We start from the raw sequence: 7,771 nt of genomic DNA, 5'->3' as shown, positions 1-7,771 counted from the left end.
TGGCTGGCCAAGACAGATACCAGTGGGAGCCCTCCAATTGCCCCGCCGGCCCACAGATCAGCCCTGATCGCCAGCCAGGCCTAGGGACCCTACCCGTGCATGAATTTCGTGCACCGGGCCTCTAGTATATAATAAATTGACTTTAAATAAGGAAGATTATCCTAGAAAATCTGCATGGGCCAGATTCAATCAATCAGAAGGCCTTAAAAGCAGGACAGAGTGAGAGAGGAGGGAGACTGTGGACAGCAGCTTCAGCCATGCCTGTGATCATCCTTTCCTGGCTGCCTGCCCTAGGAAATCTGGTTTTGCTTATCCAGCCCCCACAATTATGTAAGCAAATTCCTTTTAATAAATCTCCTAATATCTATACATATACATATGGTGTGTGTGTCTGTGTGTGTATTTTCTATCAGCTCTGGTTTGATTGAACCCTGACGTTGACAAAATAATGGTCTCCCCAATGTCCTTGTCTGAATACTCAGAACCTGTGACTACATTGCCTTACGTGGCCAAAAAGACTTTGCAGATATGATTACGTTAAGGTTCTAGAATAAGAAGTTTATTCTGGATTATCTGGGTGTGCCCAATGTAATCACAATGGTCCTTCCTGACAAGAGGGAGGCAGGAGTGTCATTCAGAAAAAACGGTGAGAGGGAGAAAGATGTCAAGATGCTAAGCTGCTGACTTTGAGGATGGAGGAAGGGGCCATGAACCGAGGAATGTAGGTGGCCTCTAGAAGTTAGGAAAGGCAAGGACACAGATTCTCCATTAAAGCTTCCAGAAAGAGCGCAGACCTACCAACACCTCGATTTTAGGTCTTCTATCTTCCAGAACTGTAACATAGTAAGATCATGTTGTTTTAAGCCACTAAACTGATGGCAATTTGTTATAGCAGCAATACAAAACGAATACAAACCCTGATTCATACCAACACTTCCATTCTTCCCCACGACCAATGCTCTCATTCAGGCTGCCTTTTTTTCCCCTCAAGAGGACCACACCTCCTTTCTGGTGTCTCCTTGAGTCTGTTCTTTCCTTCTCCATAGGAAGTCTCAATTGTCCTGTCTGCTTAGTCCTGAGAATAATGCTCCCTCTTGTTTTCGTTATTTTTAAATATATTTTATTGATTTTTTACAGAGAGGAAGGGAGAGGAATAGAGAGTTTGAAACATCGATGAGAGAGAAACATCAATCAGCTGCCTCCTGCACACCCCCTACTGGGATGTGCCCGCAACCAAGGTACATGCCCTTGACCGGAATCGAATCTGTGACCCTTCAATCCGCAAGCCGACCCTCTATCAACTGAGCCAAACCAGCTAGGGCGCTCCCTCTTGTTTTAAAGAAGGGCTCCTAGTCAACCACAAGGTTGCAGGAGAAGTCCCCAGTCAGAGTACCCTGCCCTGCCTCCGGGAGAGGCCCATGACCCAGGGGAACCAATCAGAGTCCTGCTTCGTGATTTTTTCATTTCTAGAATTCCCATGTTTCTCAAACCTGCCTGTTCCCTTTTCATAGTGTTTGTTCTTTACTAGTGTTTTCTATTTCTTCTGGTACCTCTTTAAACATTTTAATGTATTTTTATAGTCTCTTTCAGAACGTTCCATTATCTCAAAATCTTGCGGTGCTAATTTTCCTCATTGAAACTGCCTGTTGCTTATGGTGGATCATTTCCTTGTATAACTTTTTTAAAAAAATTGATGAGAGAGAGGGAGAGGGAGAGGAAGGGAGGGAAAGACAAGAGAGAGAAACATTGATTTGCTGTTCCACTTATTTATACATTCATTGGTTGTCTCTTATATGTGACCTGACTGGGGATCAAACCCACAACCTTGACATATCAAGACAATGCTCTAACCAACTGAGCTACCCGGCCAGGGTCTCCTTGTCTAACGTTTTGTTATAAGCATCTCTTCCACGGCATTATCTTCTCTTGGGAATTCTAGTTAGTCTGGATTATGGAAGTATCCCTTCAGAGTGGTTTCATTTTTGTGTTTACCAGATGGCAAAGAATTATCAGCAGCCTAGAAGATATGTTTTAAGCTAATTTATTTGCTTAGAGATTCCCAGGCCATGTGCATGTACAAGTTCTGTTCCCAGTGCCATAGCACACAGACTTGGGGTTTTGACTTTTCAAAGGAATTATTTCACCTAGGGGTCCTGTTAGACATAAGCCTCTATGCTGCCCCTAGGGTGGTGGCAGTCTTATTAGTTCCCTTCTCACCCAGGGGCCCAGAGTTACCCATGAGTCTGAGAGCCAGCTCCTCATGTCATCTTTGGTACCTGTGTCATTACTCACACCCCATCTCCATGAGGAGTTTCTTTACTAGTCCAATCACACACATTTCCCCCTGCAACCCCTGATGCAGGGTCAGCTGGTACACTCATTGTTTTGGTGTTCAATTCATTCCTCAATTTTTGAACCCAAAGATTTTACTTTCTTTCTTTCAAGCTCAGCTATGCATTTAAGTATTTGTTGGTTCTCTATTTTATGCAGCATCCCTAGGTATTTGTGGTAGGAGTGCCCCCATGTGAACCCGTCATATTGAAGGAAATCATAATTCACTATAGTTCTTTAGGATCCATCTTATCCCAACTAACAAGAGCCTTTGGAAGATAAGGACCTAGCCTGATTCACGGTTGTGTTCCCCACACAGAGGTTATATATCAGAAGCATAAAGGTGACTTGCTTGGATTCAGAGGTGATGGCCACAAATGTATTAAGCAGAACCCAATTTTGTCTTGACCCCATTCCCCTTCATAAAATCCAGTTCTTTTCCCTCTTTCTTGACACTTTTGTAACTTTGCATTTATTAGCATATCTGCCCACCATTTGTAACTCTCATGAGGGCATAGCCCGCTCTGTTTCATTCATTACTGTACCTCCGATGGTTGATGGTAGGTGGTCAATAGTTACCGGCCACATAAATGAGTGAACAAATGAATGCATCTCAGGCAGACATGCTGACACCATTCCTGCCTTAGAGTTCTTTATAACACTAGCAAAGTACTGCCTTGCCAACAATGGGTGGGCAATCAGAGTTCACCAAATGACTGGGTGAAAGCCCACCCAGGGATGCCCCCACGTCCTCCCAGGTGCAAAACTCCAGGCTCAGGACCAGACCTCAGGCAACACTCAGCAGATCCTGTCCCAGCCTCTGTCCTCACCGCCTCCCCAACCAGGCCCACTCTTCTTACACGGCACAAAGCCAATCAGATACACTCATTTCCCTGAGATGTTTGGCCAACCCTGTGGGCTGGATTCCCAAGCCCTGAGCCAGCCTCTGGAAGTGGGCACCAGAAGAGCAGAGAGGCCTTCCTGGACACAAACTCCTCTCGCTCGTCCAAAAAAAGAAAATGTTCCACAGTGTTACCTCTCTTTAGGAGTGAAAGCATTGTTATCTGACTTTCCCTCCATCCCTGGGGAGCCATAAGACTCAAATGTGATAAAAGATATCAATGCGGTGGGAACCGTGATGGGCACTGCAGGAATGGTCCTTCCAGATAACCCCACCCCCCTGGCTGCCGTCCTGGCCACATCGTTGGTCCATCCTCGGGAACCTGGAGACCAGTCACCCCTCGCTTTACATAGCATTGCATGTACTACAGTGAGGTATCGCACTGCACCCAGCAAAGGAGGGTGCGGGGCTAGTAGCCACAGACATTGGGGCTTTTTAATTGGTAGTTTTTTCTAATTAGAAATACAGAACATGCTTATGGTAGAAGAACGGAAAACATAGAAAGTCACAAAGAAGAACAAGAAAAGCTTTTATAGGCTTCCAACACAGAGAACTCTCTCTGTTCAGGTAACCCTTCTTCAAGTCTCCTTAAGAATTTGGATCAGCTCTACATGTGTTGTCCATTCTGCTGCCTCTACTTAATATTATAGAATGAAGCCTTCCCTCAAGTTTAAACTATTCTCAATAAAACTTCAAAACACGATTTGTAAATATTCCATTGATGGACGTCCCAGGATCTGTTGATTGACTCTCCAATGGCAACATATACAAGTCTTGTCCTCATTCTAAGTTCCTGAGTAAAGGAGTGACACTTACTCTTTCAGGAAGTGTTTCCAAGCCACTTGATCATGCCCTCCCCCACGCCGGGCCCCTGGTCTAAATGCTGTGGGGCCCTTGGTCTAAGTGCTGTGGGCTGGACATCTGGAGTATTGGTCTGGTCTCATGACCAGGGGTGTGGGAACGTGCAGCAAGAGACGGAAAGTGAGCAACAAAGACTTTCGGAGCCACCATGGTCAAGTTGGCTGGGGAAAATAAAACAATGCATATACAGAAGCAGCCCTGCCCGTGCCCATTGGTATGAAGGACTGAGCAGCAAAGCTGGGCTTGGCTGGCTCGGGTCTGTGGCCAGATGCCCACTGTCAGTGTCTCTGTTGGGCCCTGTGGTGATCAGTCACGGCCTGTGGTCCCCAGGGAGCCCCTTTCCTTCCTCCAGAGCCACGTCATCTCGCTGGAGGGTGGACCCAATGACCTGTCCGGGGTCTTCCAGGCTTGGCATGGACACGCCAGGAAAACTCCCAAAGTGAGGGAAAAGCAAGGGCTGGGGGGGGTGAAGACAGAGAACGATGGGTGAGGAGGGAGAGTGGGGAGATGGGGTGGGAGCAGGCTTTCAGGGCTTGATGGGTGGGGTCCCCCTCATAGGAAGGTCTCTGCTGGTCCTAGGAAGCCCTGAGCCCACCGGCCTCACAAAGCCTGAGGTCTCCTCCTGAGTGACGGCCTAGCTCCTTACAGTGACCGGAACCAGCAAGGAAAGCTCTGCGCTCTGGGACACAGGAGCCCGGGGCCACATGTGCCCCGCAGCAAGGCCCACTTTCAGAGCCAGGTTTGTCTTTCAGAGGAGGGTGGCAGCTCCTCAGTTAGAGAGGCTGTGGGGGAGGAGAAACTGCTTTCTATTAGAAACAGCCACGAGAGTGACAGGAGAGGGGAGTCTGCCCTTTTCACTCTGGGGGTTTCCATGGAAGAGCAGGGGCAGGTTTCAGCTCAGCGTGGGAAAGACTGGCTAAAAGCCTGTGGTGCCACCCGCTGCTGAGCCTGCCTTGGGATGTGGTGAGTTCCCCATCACAGGGGCTATGTAAGCAGAGGCAAGGACATCGTTAGAAAGAGGATTCCTGCCTCTTTGAGCAGATGAGCTTCCTAGTCCATTTCAATTCTGAAATCCAATCTTCTTCTTCTATAATAATAAAAGCATAATATGCTAATTAGACCGGACAGCCGAACGACCTTCTGGACGTCCTTCCGGATGACCTCCTGGATGAAGCTGGGGCTGTGAGGGCCGAGCCCCTTGCAAGAATTTCGTGCATCGGGCCTCTAGTAATTCTATGATTGAGGAAGCGCCATCGTTCTATAGCCCCGTTTTATCATCATTTGCATAGATTCTATATCATGAAGAGTTTAAAATGCCATAAAAATCACAGTGAGCCATAAAGGCAAGACTGGGCCGGAGGACTTCCCCCCACAAACAAGGGAGAAGTGGGCCTCTGCTCGGCTTGTTCTCTTCTCTCAGGAAGCCTCCAGTGTCTCCTGGCCGTGGATCCTTGAGGCTTATTCCCGTGCCTGGGCACCGCCCTGACCCTCCATTGGACCTCCCCTGCCCCACAGTCAGAAGGTGGAAGTCCTCTCTTGTAAAATGTCACAGCAAAGGAGGCAGTGGGAACCAATTCATCCCAATCTGACCAGAACTTAAAACTGAAAGTCCTGTGTCCAGGAACCCCTCAGTCCTGGGCAAAGTGAGGCAGCTGGTCACAATGGGAAGCAGGGAACTTAGAGGCAATGGTTTCCTGGAAGCTTGGGAGCCTCTTATGGAGCCAAGAGGCTGCGGTGACACTTGGTAAAGAGCCTTACATGAGGAACACTCAATAAAGGCTTGTGCATGAGTGAGGCCCAGGCTCCCAGCACTTCTCTCAAATGCACTGTGCTCAGCTCCCAGCACTTCTCTCAAATGCACTGTGACTCAGAGGCAGAGCAGAAAGATTTCAAAAGGGCCCAAGGCACCGGGCAGGAATGACTTGGAAAACAGATTGAGAAAGTGGTCAGTGTAGTCCTGTCTTGCAATCTCTTTGGCAGGCTATCGGCAGGACAAATGTGACTCTAGAAGCCTGCTGTCCTCCCTACCCCTCCCTTCTGCCACCACCCCCTTTCCCCGGGCCCACAGGGGCCTCTCTGCGTTCTTTAGGGTGCTCCTCTCTGGGGTGTCCCACAGGGCTCAGCCCAGGAATTATCTAAAATCCACACCCCACATCTGTCCCACTTAAACTTTCTGGGTACCCATTCCCTCTGCACCCAGTGAGCTGGCTGGGAGAACTAACCGGATAAACTAGTTCTGACTTGAGGTCTGCCTGCGTTGTGTTTCCTGAACTCGGTTGGCTCCACATGGAGCCACATCTGGGAGCCACGAGCCACACATGCACAGTCTTTTAGAGCGTCAGTGACACTCCAAGATTTGAGGGAAAAGACTCTATGCTACTTGGAAGCACACAGATATTGTGGAAAAAATATAACATTCACTTAATTTTTAAGACAAAACATAAAATATCACAGAAATACTCAAGGTTAGTCAAGAGGCATCTCCAGACACCTCCCTTCGTCCCCTCTGTGGAAACTGGCTCACTCCCTTCTAGGATTCAGGGCATGGCGTGGGGCAGTCTGACAACGCTGGCTCCCCACAACATCTGTATTTTCACCGAGGCTGTCTGTTCTGGGCCACACCTCCCAAGGGTATTGTTTGGGTAAACAACTTGAGACTTGTCATCGGGACTCTTGGGCTCCTACAGGACTCGTGCACACTAAATAACTAAGAAAGAGTCAGTCTGCCCACATTTCCCGAGGCAGGGGACAGCCCTGCGGGGCTCGGTGCCAATGCTGACCAGACTGAATGTCCCAAAGGTCACAAGTCTTGGGCGGGTGCCCCCCGGCTGTGTATGAGCCTCCAGTGTTTCGCCCTGGGCCTCCTTAACATTTCCATTCAACCAGGTGAAGAGGCCAGAGAGACAGCTCAGCTGGGAAAGAGAGCTGCCCACTGACAGTATCGCCCCATCCTTCCACCCTGCAGTGGAGGCTGAGAGGCCCTGCTTTGCTTTCATTCCCCACCCCGATCAAATTTAATCCATCCTGACCAGTAAAACACAACCAGGGAATTAAGGTCCTTAACCCGAGAGCAAGAGCTGGGAACTGATCAAAGATTTCAGCCAAGATTTCATAGCAGGCAGGTCTCCCAGCTAAGCCCAGACCCAGCTGGCCTTGCTCCTAGTCTCACCTCAATCAGCAACGGAACAGCAATGAGATGAGAATCTGAGAACCTGAAAGGCCATCAGAGATCATTGAGCTCAGGCCCAGATGTTTACCGACTAGAGATTACAGAACTGAGAGGCATTCTGTGGCCCTGGGAAGGAGAGACTGGGGAGTGATAAGACCCTGAGTGGCAACTCCTGCTTTGCCATTTGCTGGGTATGTGGTCTTGGAAGAGCCTCAGTTTCCTCAAATGTGAAATGGAGATGCTGAAACTTCCCTCAGGGCAGGGCAGTCGCATGGAAGAAGTTAGGAACACAAACTTAAAAATCAAGCACTCACATCTTCATGATGGAATACTATGCTGCTGTAAAAAAGATGGAATTCTTACCATTTGCAACAGCATGGTTGGAACTGGAGAGCATTATGCTAAGTGAAATAAGCCAGTCAATGAAGGAAAAATACCCCATGATCTCACTCATTTATGGATAATAGAGACCATTACAAACTTTTGAACAATAATAGATACAGAGGCAG

The 7,771-nt window shown here is 48.4% G+C and overlaps 1 protein-coding gene across 1 annotated transcript in view; it reads right to left on the bottom strand.

Annotated features, from left to right (window-relative positions):
* SLCO2A1 (solute carrier organic anion transporter family, member 2A1) overlaps positions 1–7,771 on the bottom strand; it is an 83,678-nt gene that overhangs the window by 61,470 nt on the left and 14,437 nt on the right. The window lies entirely within an intron of this gene.

This window comes from Myotis brandtii, unplaced genomic scaffold (genome assembly GCF_000412655.1).
Source record: "Myotis brandtii unplaced genomic scaffold, ASM41265v1 scaffold18, whole genome shotgun sequence".
In the NCBI taxonomy this organism is placed as follows: domain Eukaryota; kingdom Metazoa; phylum Chordata; class Mammalia; order Chiroptera; family Vespertilionidae; genus Myotis; species Myotis brandtii.
Note: the sequence above shows the minus strand (reverse complement) of the source record. Positions and strands in the feature narration are given on the sequence as shown.